The sequence below is a fragment of the Vespula pensylvanica genome, chromosome 1, assembly GCF_014466175.1.
Source record: "Vespula pensylvanica isolate Volc-1 chromosome 1, ASM1446617v1, whole genome shotgun sequence".
In the NCBI taxonomy this organism is placed as follows: domain Eukaryota; kingdom Metazoa; phylum Arthropoda; class Insecta; order Hymenoptera; family Vespidae; genus Vespula; species Vespula pensylvanica.
The window spans coordinates 15351153-15366094 of record NC_057685.1 but is presented as its reverse complement, the minus strand read 5'-3'; the positions used below and the strand labels follow the sequence as shown (position 1 = coordinate 15366094).

At 42.5% G+C, this 14942-nt stretch overlaps 1 protein-coding gene across 4 annotated transcripts in view; it reads left to right on the top strand.

The window, feature by feature from the left end:
* The first annotated feature begins 12362 nt into the window (after window positions 1–12362).
* Window positions 12363–14942, top strand: part of LOC122635551 (synaptogenesis protein syg-2-like) — a 170876-nt gene continuing 168296 nt past the window's right edge. For all 4 annotated transcript variants that reach the window (XM_043825936.1, XM_043825927.1, XM_043825917.1 and 1 more), the window contains exon 1: window positions 12363–12592. The gene's annotated coding sequence lies outside the window, so the exon portion shown is untranslated. The remainder of the gene's footprint in view (window positions 12593–14942) is intronic.

The window sequence follows — 14942 nt, the reverse complement described above, 5'->3', positions numbered from 1 at the left end:
GGAATCGCAAATACCGAGCGACGAAATATCGAGGATCCGAGCTAGCCGAGAATTCGTTTACCGTCGGTCCCCGTCGAAAGTTTTGCGAGACTATGGGATTGAAAATAAATTGTATGCCGGATTAGCAACTGTTGTATGAAACTCGCCTGGTATACTTTCAGAGAAAGAAAGCTTTAAAAAACGCAGAGCGCAAAAAGATAGCATAGGTATTTCTTTTTCCTCTTTATATTCGGTCTGTCTGTCTTTTTTTCGTCAAAAGTACGTAGAAATACGTAGCATGACGCATCGCTCGTCGGCACTTCCGTTTGTCGAATTTAACGAGCCGTCTGCAAACGTCTGCCCTCGGTTGGTGCATGTTGCCGTGCGTGTACATAGCGTAATACGTACATCCGTATGAGTCACAATCAGTGGGAAAGCTGGTACATGTAAACTCGACGCGGCAGCTGTTTTGGGGGGATTTACGAAAAACTGTTCTCGTCGTTCTTTGATTTTCCTTTGTCTTTGCAAATTTTATTGAAAAGTTCGAACACGAATTTCGATAGAGATGGCTTGGCAAGAGATAATAAGCGAGTGACGATGATAATTTAGAAGAGAAGTAAGGAAGACATCTTGGAACGACAGGTCGCACGTTGTTCATCGCATTAACGTCTCCACAGGGAGTCGCAGGCTTCACGGTCACTAAGTACGTATCTGGCCGTTGCGAGTTAGCGTCTGTTACAGGGACAAGAGCTTTCGTCTCGCATACTACGCACTTAACTATGCGTAGACGAGGTTGAGCCCTATTAATGATATCGCTATCGTCACCGTGCGGTTTTACGATAAGACAGATACATATAATAGCTGTGATTCTATTAGACTTCTATCGTTTCGACTTCATCGTTCCATTCCGTAATGTCTTTCATCTGTCAGATTTTTCTAATCGGTACTATTAATCATCCTAGTTACGCGTTCTCATATCAATTCGATCGGATATAAAAAAAATGTCTTATTAAATTATAAATAGATACGTTTTGATCGTCGATAAGGTTTTTTTTTTTTCTAGACGAGTTGACGTTACTCATTATAACGTTAATCGATGTTTCCGATTTAAAAAGGCTTTAGACAGAAGTGTACTTTTATTTGTCGTTCGACGAATCGATGTCCTGTCAAATAAAGAGTGAAATCGATGTGATCTTTGAGAAATAGAATAAATTTAATTGTAGACCGATGAGATTTCCGATACTACAGTAAGTATAATCAGTAATCTAGATGGAAAAGATTTTTATTGACACGCTCGTTGGTTTTTTAATTTGGTCTAAGAAGTGGAGAAAGAAGGTTGGAGCGAAGATCGAAAAAGAAAAAACGAGAGAGGATTCCTTTCTTCCATTGGTTGAAAGATCGTTCGATTAAAGCAGCCAACCTCGTTTCACTCGAGCGCACGAATGTCGTTAACGAAATTCGTTAACGACTCGTGCGATCCTGTCGTTGCGCGAGATTGCTTCGTAGCACGTCTCAAACCACGATAGAGGTGATTTACGAATAAAATTCTGTATCACCTCGGGGTTTTTTTTCCCTTTTCTGAGTCAACTTGTCGAACGTTCGACGTAAAAGTCGTTGTCTCGTTAAAAAAGGAAAAGAAAGAAGAAATAAAAGACAGTATCGATCGATCTGTCGATTTGGATAAAAGTATTTAAAGAGAATTTTATCAATCGATCCGAGCAAGCCAGAGTGATTTCATTTCATAATTCGTTAAAATAGTCATTGAGAAATTGATAACGGTTGACGTATCGTAAAAAGAATAACACGAATGAATAAGATTTATCTTTTATAAAAAGCATCCTTTTTTAGATCGTTCGATACGTATCTTGGGTATATCTAAGGTCCTTGAGGAAGGTTCTTTCTTATAGCTTCGAGAGTTAACTCGGAGGTCTGTCGGTCTACCAGTAGAAACGTGCTCGCGTTGGCGTGCCTGCACATAATATATCGATTTAACACGGCAAATTAACTCGGCACCCTCGTAGTAAATACGCTGGAGATTTTATACGAAAGGAGGCGAAGGGAGGCCATGACCGAAGTTTCTTCTACGTCGAGTGATTTCAAGTACCGTGCCGACACGTCGAGGAAAGGGAAAAGTTGTTGATAAAACAATGAGTCAACGTTCTCTCGGTGACACCTCTAAAAACGAACAAGACGTATGATTTTAAACAAACTTTCTTTGTTTCCTCACGATTTAGCTTTTTATCTGGTACTGTAATTAAAAAAAAAAACAAAAAAAAAAAAAATTAGGATAAAGAAAGAAAGAGGGAGAAATGTTAAAGGTGATCAATCATATCGCATTAGTCTCGTACGTTCGATCTGGCGAATTAAGATCGAGGCTCGAATAATTAGAGACAAGAAAATCGTGCGTAACACGGATTGCCGTAACTACGTGTTAGCGGTGTGGCGAAGATCGTTCACGTCGTCGACTCGCGTTTAGCGAACACGCTCGAGAGAAATCGCGTGCTCTTTCTCGAAGGTCGATCCTGCGATCGTACATACTTGCCCCCGTAAGTTTCGAGTTTGGTTAAGAACTAAGAATTACGATGGTACGATTTAGTAAAAGGAAAAAAGAAAGAAAGGAACGAAACAAAAAAGAAAAAAAAAATAAAAGAGAATAGCGGCACGTTTGATCAAGCCTACAGGAGAAATGGCATAAAAGGGAGAAATAAAAGTGGGCGTATTGCAGCGATAATTTTATTTTATTATTACATCGATATTATTAGGTCGATAAGAAAGGTGGAAGAGGGTGGCAAGGTTGTACAGAGCACTTTTGACTAATTATATTTATCGATCCGGTCCCGGTACGACGAGCCGCCGATAGGACGTGGCCTTCTGCCGAGGGTGAGTCAAAATCCTTGGGGCACGTGTTTCGGTTTGACACGGCACCCACCCTTCCGTAGAGACTCGGATCGTTCTTATTTTTCATAGTGTACGCGTACGTGCATGCGTACATTTAGTATTTATGACATTACGAACGATAGCGTGTGCTGCTTAATGAGGTACGGGCGGACAGCCGGTCGCTGAGTCATTGTCGGGCACAATGTCGTGCATTATGGAGTCAGGCTGGACTCTCCAGGGTATACTCGACCCCTGGTCCTTCCTTCCTCCTCCTCCCTCCCACTCACCCTCTTACCCACTCTTCCTACTTTCCTCGATCCACGGACGGATCCATAGACGTAATTAAATGCGAGTCACCACCGCCCAACGAGTGACTGGCCTCCTGCTTCTTGTTCCCGGCCTTTCGAACTCTTTTTCGCGACCTACCTTCCTACTTCCTTCAAAAAGAAACGAGATATCAGGAACGAGAATCCGAAGCTTCGCTCGACGTAAATCTTGCAAATATATTCCGGCTTCTAACGTCGAAAGTAGGCCAATAAGAAGTCGCGTCATTGCGATCGAGCCACCGAGTTAAAGAACGGACAATGCTAAAGAATGTAGTAGAGGACGGAGAGAAGGTGTTTGGATAAAGAAGTAGAGAGGGATGCGTTCGAAAGAAAAGGAGAGGAGAGGAGAGGAGAGGAGAGGAGAGGAGAGGAAAGAAGAGGAATGGAATGGAATGGAACGAAGGACGGAGAGTAGTAGATTTAAGAGACGGTTCTTAAGACGACAATGCTCACACCGATTACGAATTTTACGAAGCTCTTCGAAGATGGCACGGTGGTCTCGCGGATTAAAGAAAGCTCGCGAACGAGGAATGCAATTTCCTGCGAAGCTCCGCAACGTTGGTATTGGACGGGAACGGGGAAAATGGAGAGACGAGGGAGGGTAAAGAAGAGATTAGGTCGGTTCAGAATGACGCTGAACCGAAATAGCTGAAAGCCGCAGGAACGTAAGTTTAAATTTTCGACGATACTTTCTTGTCTTCGATTCTCCGTTCGCTTCCTTTCTTTTTTCCTCTTCTTTCCTCTTCTTTTCTTTTTCTCTTTTCCGTATAATTCAAATTCTCGCGGAACAATAGAGATAATGCCGGCAATCGACGATGCAAAACGATCGTCGTCGGGGGAGAAAAGGGGAGAGTTTGTCGAGACTCGCGAAAGAAAAGCATCGGTGGTAGGCGGTGACGCGGTAACGACTGGCTATAGGTGCACTTAAAAAAAAAGAAAGAGATTCAGGAAGAATAGGGTTCGTTCGTTCGTTCGTTCGTTCGAGAGAGAGAGAGAGAGAAAGAACGAAAGAGGCCGAAGAGTTTCTGAGCTTTACTCTTCGGCGTTTCGTAGCGGCGCGGTCGGTTTGTTTGGCTCTTTGGATCAGAGCCAAATAGGAATTGGCTATTGACCAAAGCAATGCTACCTAAATTACCGGTGCAGGGCGGGTGCGCGCGAGCGAACGAGCAAGCAAGCAAGGAAGCAAGCAAGCAAGCAAGCGAGCGAGCGAGCGAGCAAGAGAACGAGCGAGCGCGGCATCGTGTACGCGGTAGTGCTCGGCCCTTGTTACGTGTCGTGTATTCGATTATCTACGTCGTGCTTTATTACGAACTAATGTCGCGACAGCCGCGCATCTGCCACGATCTATCGACCTTCCGATAATCAGCTCGAAAGTTTCCATTCTAGGATAGGAGAAGTAAAAGATCATGCAAAAATGAACGGGGGAAAAGAAAAAATACGGAAAGATAAAAGAAATTAGATAAAAACGTTTAACGTTCAGATTCCAGTTTGCTAGATTTGTCAAAAGAAAGATCGGAGATCACGAGATTAAAATCGTTTGGTTCCTCATCGACGAGCCACGCTACGTCATGGAACTCAACCGTAAAAGACGAGATAGGACAACGTATCCTTTGGATTGACCTTCGCAAAGAAAGAACGGAGAAAAGACGGAGAATGGAAGGGGAGAGAGAAAGGAACGAAGGAAAAATAGAAGCGACGATGGCAAGCAAATTTTCTCGGGTGCGAAAGAAAGCGGCTCTTCCTCTCTCCCCTCCTCTTCGTCTTCTATACAGTTTCTCCGTACTTTTCTTTTGTATATTTGAAGGATTTTCTCTAATGAAATAATTAAAATTACAAAGCTCCGTAGTACGGAGAGCGTAGACGACGACCAAGTAGAACGAAACGAAAGAGACGAAGGGCCGAAGGGAGTAAGATCGCCCGCGTTGAAGAGAAAACGTTTCTTTCCTTCTCTCAACCCCTCACTTTACCTTACTTTTCTTATACCTCAAGCTTCCATACCAGCTGCACCTTTACGGTCGTATTCCGACTCCCAGAGAAGCCAGGTAACGGTTCAACGAGAATCAATGAGAATTCCCAATGGACCCGTGCTAGAATTCCATTGCAGAGCGACGTTGTTATTCGCGATGACACCCCAATCTCAATATTCCCGACGTTTTACGGACGTTTCGAACTATGCGTCCGACGGTACTCTCATAATATTTATCTTGTACAAAAGATGGCGAACGGACAGTTTCCCTTCCTCTACCTTCTCATTGATCGAACAAAGCCCTTAACTTTATGTCACATCGTACGACCAATATCGTACGTTCGATTTATCAAAAGTTCCTTTTTATCGAATATCGTTTCATTTTTTTTTTCTTCTCTCTTTTCTTTTCCCTTTCTTTCTCTTTTTTCTTCTTTTATCGCAAGTAGATATTCCGAGTTTGTTAAAAAAAAAAAAGTATAAAGAAATAAGATATATGATTCGTTTAACTTGTAACTTTTTCTACGATACGTTGTTCCCGATCGTTCCCGAACGATCGAAGAAATAATAAGTTCACCTTTATCGGGCTCGCGAAATCGTTGCTTGTACATAGATAGTACGATATGAAAGATCCATAAGATAACGAAAATCTTTTCGCGTATTTTGTCTTCCGCAAAGTCCGCAGAGCCCAAAGGAATACTCGAGCGGTACTTCCCCTCTGAGAATGTTGAACTCGTTCGTTAATTAAGACGATTCCTTGATGGCCTCTGTTAGGAATATTAACATTATGAAGTATTAAGATTATACGGTATAGATCTTCGTAGAAGGGAATAAAAGGTAATAAGCTGATGTAAAATCCCTGTCGTTTATTTGAAATCTAAACGGAGAACACACACAGACAGTTTTTTCTACCTTTTCTTGTTTTTTACCACACTCGGGCCGTTTCATCGAGATACGCAAACAGAGGCAACCGACCGTCGTAATGATAAAAGATTAAACGGCTCGGTCTGCCCGTTATTCGAATCGCCAAGCCATTAACGAATTCCAAGCTTGGGACCGTTTACGCGGTAGTTTTTCTAAAGCGCTCGATGCTATAGCTTAGGCTTAGCACGTAGTCCGGAGGGTTGTTATTTCGAGAGCTTTTTTCGAGGTAAATAAGACCTTTCTAATTAATAAACAAGTCGAATTTTTTTTTATTTTTTTCTCTTCTCTCTCTCTCTCTCTCTCTCTCTCTCTCTCTCTTTCGTTATCCCCCTAACTTTTCCATGCTCCCCTTACGCCAAGACGAACTTTTCTTCCCCAAGGAACGCGAAACAATGAGAGAAATGGTTTCGAGTAAGGCGATAAAACTTGAGGAACGCGATGACGTCTCGCGTGCCTTGCGCTCGTTGAAATCGGAGCTCTGTGCATAATTTAATAAAGGACAGCGTTAAGGGCCAATATTATTCGACGGTCAACGTTTCCTTTGAACGAGGATAGAGTCGAGGAGAAAGGAGGACAGCTCGTGTAATCCGAGATAGTCAGCTGGAGGCTTCGGGCACACACTATCGTACACTTATGGTTCGAACCATCACTCTCTTCACCTTTTTCTACACTCCACCTAGCGTTCTACCTAGTGGCCGGAAGTGGCCACTAAGTCTGTGGACCGGAAGCATCGAAACCTCTTCGTAACGTGAACGAATAGCCTCGTTCGTGCTTGAGTCCCCTTGATTCTTCTCCTTTTCGTTTCATCCTCTTCTCTCTCTCTCTCTCTCTCTCTCTCTCTCTCTCTCTCTCTCTCTCTCTCTCTCTCTCTCTTTGCCTATCTTCGCTTCTCGATACTCGAAGCTCTTCTTCTTCCTATCGAGATTCTTTAACCGCACATCTCTTCTCGTTCGTTTTTTTTTCTTGTGTCGTAACTACAAAGTAAGTGCCATTTTCGATATCGTCTCGAACCTTTGCTTTATCCTCGTTACAGGGGTGCAGAGGTTAGCCCAACTGAGCGTTACAGAGGTTAACGCAACTTAGAACGCGGCTCGTCCTTCCTATTAATTCATTACTTAATATTTAATTTCTCTCGTGGGAAATCATCTTGCCGAGGGTGGCGACGTCGGACGAATCAAAACCCAGAAAGCTTTCAAAAGACGATACCCTTCTCCTTTTAACCTAATTTATGTCATTAACCTTTCATCCGTCTATCTTCCAAATATGAATCAATGAACCTTCTCTTTACGTTCGTTATATTTTTGCTTCCCGCTGGCACCCAGCGCTTTTTTAGCCTTTAACCACCCATCGTTCCTCGGCAATACGTTAAAAGTTCTTCTGACTTTTTATAACGATATCTCGACGTTTCAAAAGGACGAAACTTTTTTACGTCCGCAATCGTCATTCTTAATACAATGCCCGATGCGTTTCTACCATGTCGATATTGGAATTATCTTCGGATCTTCGCATCTATTTTCGCGTATTACGATAACATTTATTGCCTCGAGAATTGTCATTGAAAAATATTCAGAGTAAACGATAATTTGATCGAATAAATCGTTTCATTTTGCATTTCGTTCACACTGCGGAGTGGGAATATTACTTTAGCCATAAATTTTCCAGTTCGCGTCGGGGTGATTCGTATTGATTTTAAAGCAGGTTATTAAATAAACCCTATTATATATAGATGAATTTTCTTTCGCTCGAAAATAGCTTTGTATAAATAAATCGTACGGTCCGGTAGATCTGCATACCTATAGATATAATACACTTTGCTACATATATTGTAATATAAAAGTCTCTTCTTCTTTTTTTCCTTTTTCTTTTTTTTTTCATTTTCTTCCATTAAATCTTTACAAATTTTACTTTTGCGAGGCATCATCGAATGAATATTTAAATTCGAACGGTGATACTCTTTGGAACGTGAATTGTTCATGATTACAAGGACGATGACGCTTTACATCCGGTTGACCAAGCTCGATGGCGCAAGCTGTCGTTACTCGTTATGTTCGCCTAACGATCGGTCGAGATGCGCGAGTTGAAGTTTCGTTCCGTTGCTTAATGATCTGGAATCTTGAAGGAATATCGAAGACTAATTAGGCCAAGGCGTTTCTTAATGGGTTACGTTAGATGGTACCTATACCTTACCAAGCGTGAACTCGGGCGTGATAGGAACGCTGAAACTTTCCTTGAGATCTAAAATCAGCTAATACGCTTCTTTTCAATAACGAACGTTATTTTTCTTTTAAGCTACGCATTTAAACGTTCAGTTTTAATTAACCGCGATTCGCGCAAAGGAAAAAATGTAGAAAGGATGAAATTATCCTTTTCTTTTTCAATATGCGTAATTATTAACGAATTAAAAACTATCGAGGCGAATTCTTTTGACGTTTGTTCGGTCCATTTAATCGAGCAAAATATTTCGTACGATTTTCCACATTAAATATTCTACTGATAAAAGAACGCGAATCGAACACGAGCAAATGATCAGTTATTTTTTAAAATCGGTTTGTCTCTTGTCTTTTCTGTCTTCCGTATTTCTCGCTTTTTCATTTGCGCCTGTATCTCTTTCTTTCTCCATTAATTACATTGACCATCGGAGTTGGCACGAGCGGTGTAGATAATTATACCCACCGGCTTTTTAATGAGGACTCATCGCTTCGGAAAATATTGGAAAATGTTTCCTATCGTTGATGGCGATGATGAATGCTAGTGCTCTTTTAAATATTTTATTTCTACATTCAAAACATCGACCTTTTGCTAACTTCCACGTAATTATCCCCTTTAATTATCGAGTACGATTCTTTAAAAAATTTCTACCAAGGATATCATAAAGTGTTCCTTTTTCTTTTTTGTATTTCTGATCGGTCATAGAATTCTGAGGATGGATTCAGTCGGATTTATTTTCTTTCAGTTCCATTAAAGTACTTTTGGATCATATCGATGTCTATTTACAATTTCATTTGTTTTCCATCGTTTCGTTATATATTTTAAAGAATAAAATAATCTCTGCTTTTATTTTTTGCATTACAAAACTTTATTATGTATAAAAACGAGGACATGTTAAAATTCTTCCCATAATTAAAGGTATAACGAACGAAGGTAATAAAATTGGAAAATGGAACAAGGACCGATGAAGAAGATACTTCAAACGTGATGATTTTCACGTCCATACGTATGCGACCGATTAACAGAATTCTCATTAGTGTCCTTTATCCTTTCTTGTCTTCCAATGGAAACGACTTCTTCCATTTTTACGATCTTTTCGATATGAAATGTTAAAAAAGAAGAAAAGAAATGAAAAGGATATCTCGTGAGATTGGAGTGGCATGGAATACGTATTCGAGAATAACGTGGTTTTATTTTGTTGGAGCCTATTGATAGAACGGGCGAATATTTTTTTCAATCAAGTTTTTTTCTTTTTATTTTTCCTTCTTTCATTTGTATTATTAGTTGCTTATCTATATTGCTCGTATTTATTCTTATACACACACACACACACACACACACACATATGTATATCCATTATTGTACTCTATTGTCCAACATTACCATGAGCATACAAACTCTATTTCTATCTCCCTCCCTCCCCTCTCTCGTCACTCGCGCGAGAGACAGTATCCACGTTGAATACTGTCTCGTAGCGTTGGTTTGATTAGGAGATACGCGAAAGGGCCCGGCGGTGGTTTATACTGCTGTGGATTCAACAAAGCCGAAAACAATCGGCGCTGATGTCCTTCTGACCTGCAGGCTTTGCCCGAGAAATTAATCGAGCACCGTGTTGCGGCAAACAGTGAGCTTCCCGTTTGCTCGTACTCGCTAGCGGCCACTATCCTACCTACTACTACAACTACTATCGCCGTTCTTACTATGACTTGACCTCTATGAAAACCCTCTGCTTTAGCAAACTTCTCTCGATTTTACGGAAAGAACGAAACCGATAGCCGCGAGCAGATTTTTCTCATTTCGGACCATTTACAAATGTCAAATAGATCTCGGTGAGTATATATTTCACGTAGATACATTTGAAAATTTTTGATTCTCGCTCGACATTAAACTACGTCGGTTCTGCTAAAAATCCTCGCGAATGTTTATCCGCGAGATCTTCTTCCTTGTCCTTGTCGAGTCCTCGCCGCACGACTTTTGTTCGAATTTTAGTTGCTCCTCCTCGCTGCTTGAAAACGTTTCAACGGTAGATTGGCAAGCCTTTCAAAGGAGTTTCCGCAACGGTCTACGAACACCTTTTGATCCCTTTCCGTAGAAGCTCGCAAGCAGAGCGGAATTCGTCGAATTGTGCGATTTCACATCTGAGTTCGGAATTAACGTAAGTAGAAGTTCTGCGCGGTTGCCTGCGGTTCGTTTTAACTTGCTCCTCGGCTTCGAAACGCGGAACGGTGCGATTGCAACGTTCAGAAATCGTCGATGCTTTCGTTCGAACGTGTTGTCAGAGGGAGGAAGGAAGGAAGAAAGGAAGGAAGGAAGAAAGAAAGAAAGAAAGGAAGGAAGGAAAGAAAGAAGGAAGGAAGAAAGGAAGTGGTATCGCTTGCCGTCTTCTGATCAAGAACGCTATTCTTTTTCAAAGCGATATACAGATCTACTATCGGATTGATCAATAAGATAAAGTATTTCGAGCTTCAGCGAAAAGCAATTTTCACGTTTGGATAAGACTCGAATTCGAAGAGCGATGAGATGCGTCGTATTCGTCGAATTTGAAAGGGTAAACGTGAAGTGGGGTATAGAGGCGGTTAATTAGCTCTCGCCATAATCCCGATGGTTTTGGACCACATGCGCATGGCTTAATGCACGTTTATTGCGTGCAGCTGGAGCTTACGTGCGTTCTCGCTACATTCTCTCTCTTTATCTCTCTCTCTCTCTCTCTCTCTCTCTCTCTCTTTCATATGCATACATACGCGCGCGCACACTTTCTCTTTCTCTCGCTCTCTGCAATTCACTCACTCGTTCTGTTCCTCCATCCCATTCCCCTTCTCGCTTCATATAGTCTGGAACGAGCAACCCTTTCGGCCCGCCTTTTCTTTCCCCATCTTCTTCACAAACTCCACTGTTCTAAAACATTCAACCGTTAGTTGCCGCTTTATTCCGCAATTTGTCAATTAATGATTAATTAATAACGCTCCTGTGCCAACTATCGGCTGACTAAGAAATATCTTCTTCTTGAGTCCGAGTTCGAACTTCATTTCTATCGATTCGTCGACAGAACTCTGTAGTTCGAATCTCTTTCTTCGCATTAACTTCGATCAGAGCTTTCGCTCTCTTTCTCTCTCTCTCTCTCTCTCTCTCTCTCTCTCTCTCTCCGAACATCGTTCGTGAAACTCGCAAAGTACCGTAAATGTGCACAAAATTAACAGTCCTTTTCGAATTTACCTTCGCTTTCCTGTCGTTTCTCTCCTCCATTCCTTTATTTCCTTTCGTATCTATTCTCGACACGGTTCGTCGAAACATTCGCGAACGCGAAACGAGCTTGAAAGCTTCGATCTTATTGTCAGTCGTGCGAGGGCTGTGCACCGGGAAAAGTGCCTCTTACCGGTTCTCTTATACCACGGTAAACCAGCGATAGAAACGAGAAATCCTATAAGCTTTCCTTTATCGCGAAGACGTAGTCGATCTAAGGGAAAAGAAGCTCCGATCGTCAGTCGCTTTCGTTACTTTCGTTTCTCTTTCCGGACGTGCTCTGGACGTCTCTTATTTTCTATCTCGAGAATAAAAAAAAGTGAAAAAAGGAAGAGAGAGAAAAGGAGAAGAAAAATTTCCTTCTCGTTGTATCGCTAAGGGATCGATCGCGTATAATTTTAAACGCTTTCCAGCAAGAAAACTTTTCTCTTTTTTATCTCTCTCTCTCTCTCTCTCTCTCTCTCTCTCTCTCTCTCTCTCTCTGTCTTTTATCGTGGAGGATCATCGAGTTGTCGGAATATTCGGCTTAATTTCGTAAGTTCTCCGGGCATCGTGGATGGGCCGGTGAAGGGATAAGAAAGAGAAAAAAAACCAGAGAAAGAGAAAGAGAGAGAAAGAGAGAGAGAGAAAAGGAGGGTCGATCGGCCGGCGTCGATGAGCGGCGCGGTAGCTGGCACTCGGTCGGCACTCGCGTGCGCTCGCTCTCATGCGGGGTGGCGAGGGCGGTGGTGGCACTCGCGCGCGCGCCAGGCACTCTCTAGCTGTCAGAAAGCAGGAGGGTGGGTGGCACGGGCACCGCGACGCTTCTCGGTAGCGCCACGAACTAAAAGTCTGGCCGACACAGCGCGCCAGTGTCGAGCCCGCGATCGTGGCGAGCGTACGCGTTTTTCGTACGCACCGTTCACGCAAGGCACACATACACGCACGCGCGCGCGAATAGCACACACACACACATAGAGACATACGTACGCACAGCTAACGGTAATCGTAGTCTCTCGTAAACCGTGCACGCGTATCAGCCGCAACGAGGACTTAGGAAGCAAAACGAAGACATTTTATTTTTCTTCGAGGCAAGGTCGAAATCAATTTCGATATGATCTATCAAGAAAAAGGGATCGTCATCGATAAAGAGAGGAAGAAAGGAGAGAGAGAGAGAGAGAGAGAGAGAGAAAGAGAGAGGGTGGAAGAGAGAGAGAGAGAGAGAGAGAGAGATTTTTCTTTTTTTCTCCTTTCTTCTATTCTCTTCTCTTCTCTTCTCTTCTCTTCTCTTCTCTTCTCTTCTCTTCTCTTCTCCCAAGTCGAATACACGAAACCCGAGAAGAAGAATAGACGACGACGAAGACGAGTTTCCAACGACGCGATCCGTTACCACGCTTACCGCTCCCGAGAGAGCTTTATCCACTTTTCTTCTTCTTCTTCTTCTTCTTCTTCTTTCTCTCTCCTCCTTTTCTCTTTCTCCTTCTCCTCCTCCTTCCTCCTTCACGTTTTCTTACTTTTGCCGGTCCTCTTTTTCTCTCCGACGGCACTTCCACGATCGAAAAAGCGTCGATAACCCCAACGATACGTGACCCTCCTTACTCGATCAAACTTATCGCGCTATCAGAGATTTTACTCTCGTACGAATCTTATTCGACGGCGAATTACCGCGTTGGGATTATTGCTAACAAGCGACAGAAAGAGCGAGAGAGAAGGCGAGATCGCGTTCTCGATCGCGATTCTTAACGAGTTCGGCGAGTTTTTCCATGATCGACCATCCGGTAATTGGGATTCCGAGCTCGATGGCCGGACCGACTACTCTGTCTCTTCTTTTTTCTCCTATTACGAGAATCTCTTTTTTTTTTATTGGACATTCGCAGATATATCTGGTGGATGTTAACGATAGGAAATGCCTTGGATCATTACGTTTTTTATTCGATATTTTGTGACTATTCGTTAATAGATAGTATAATCTTTTATCGTAGTAATTCGATCGGTAGATCGCGTGACAACGATCGCTCTCGAGGCTTCGAATTATCCATGGTTGCTGTAGTAACACGAATCGAAAGTCAATGACTTTTCTTCATTTGTGATAGATCAGATTTCTCTATTTAAACAGGTTGGGTTGTTTCTTTAGCGTTTTCGCTTACTTGGCCCTAGGCTCTCGTAATGGTTATCTTTCATTCACTCCTCCGAATGAAATTATATAGGAATGGCGCGAGTATAATCGTAAATGGTGCGAAGGTGGGAGAAGAAGGAGAAAAAAAAGCGCGAGTTTTATTTTTAAAGCAAGCTGTAGAAGCTTCTGCCGTTGCTTTTAACTCAAATACGCGATCATCGAAACGAGACGTCGTAAATTCTTCTTCGCCGTTGAAGCGAGAAACTCTTCGTATGACGTAACGCAAAAATATTCCCTTTATTCGCAGCCCTCGAAAAACTTCAATATCCTAGACTCGTTTTCGAGAACGACGTCGATTAACATCGAGCATTCCTTCCACCATAAATTCTCGCTCGCAGCCTGATCGACGTTATCCGTAATATTGGACGACTCTTAGCGATCGTTAACGTCCTTTCTTCGCATGAACGTCATCGTTGAATAGGCTGGAGAAAGTAATAACCTTCGAAAATATATGCCGGTACAAGACCTCTTAACGAGCGATCGTATCGGAGATGGTACGAAAGTAATATAAGGGTATTTCGCGACTTTTACATACGTGATATAAAACATTCGAAAATATTAACGAGAGTGTTCTCCTAAATAAGATTGTATAGAAACATTTGGACCCTAAGTAATATCAAACCGACCCGTCTACTAAAGGAGATCGATGTATATTGTAAAGCGATAGCAGATCGAGAACTTTCGAAGATCTGCTGTTACTTGAAAAAGTATCGATGAGATCGCAAGGATGGACTATCGAATTATAAAGCTTCTTGAGAGAAGGCAGAGGTCGATTCGTGAGAGGTTGCCTTCTAGGAGGAAGGTCCTTTAGACGTCCGATATCGCTCGCTAAGAAAGATCAAGAAAGGACGGAAGGAGATGGGGTACGAGAGGACGAGAAAAAGAAAGAGAGAGAGAGTGAGAAAGAGGGAGGGAGGGTGGTAGAGAGATGAGAGGAGAGGCAAAGGAAGACTCTTGCAATTAATCACTTAGCGCTTTTATTCGATTACGCGTTGCAAGACGTTGCAAAGGAAGGCACAAGGAAGTCGAAGGAATGAGGTCGCCGCAAACGACCACAGCAAGATTCATCGATCAACGTACCAGGAGGATCTTGAAGGTTTTTAAGAGTAGAACGGACTTGCCGGACGGATAGACGAAATTATTTGTCGCCACGATGTTGTTGCACAAGTCGTTGCGCTTTTCGAGAAAACGGGATCGGGTTAGGAGGATGAAAGGATCTGTTTGCGAAGAAGAGGGAACGCGCGCTTCGTCGAGTCCTAATTCGGTTGGT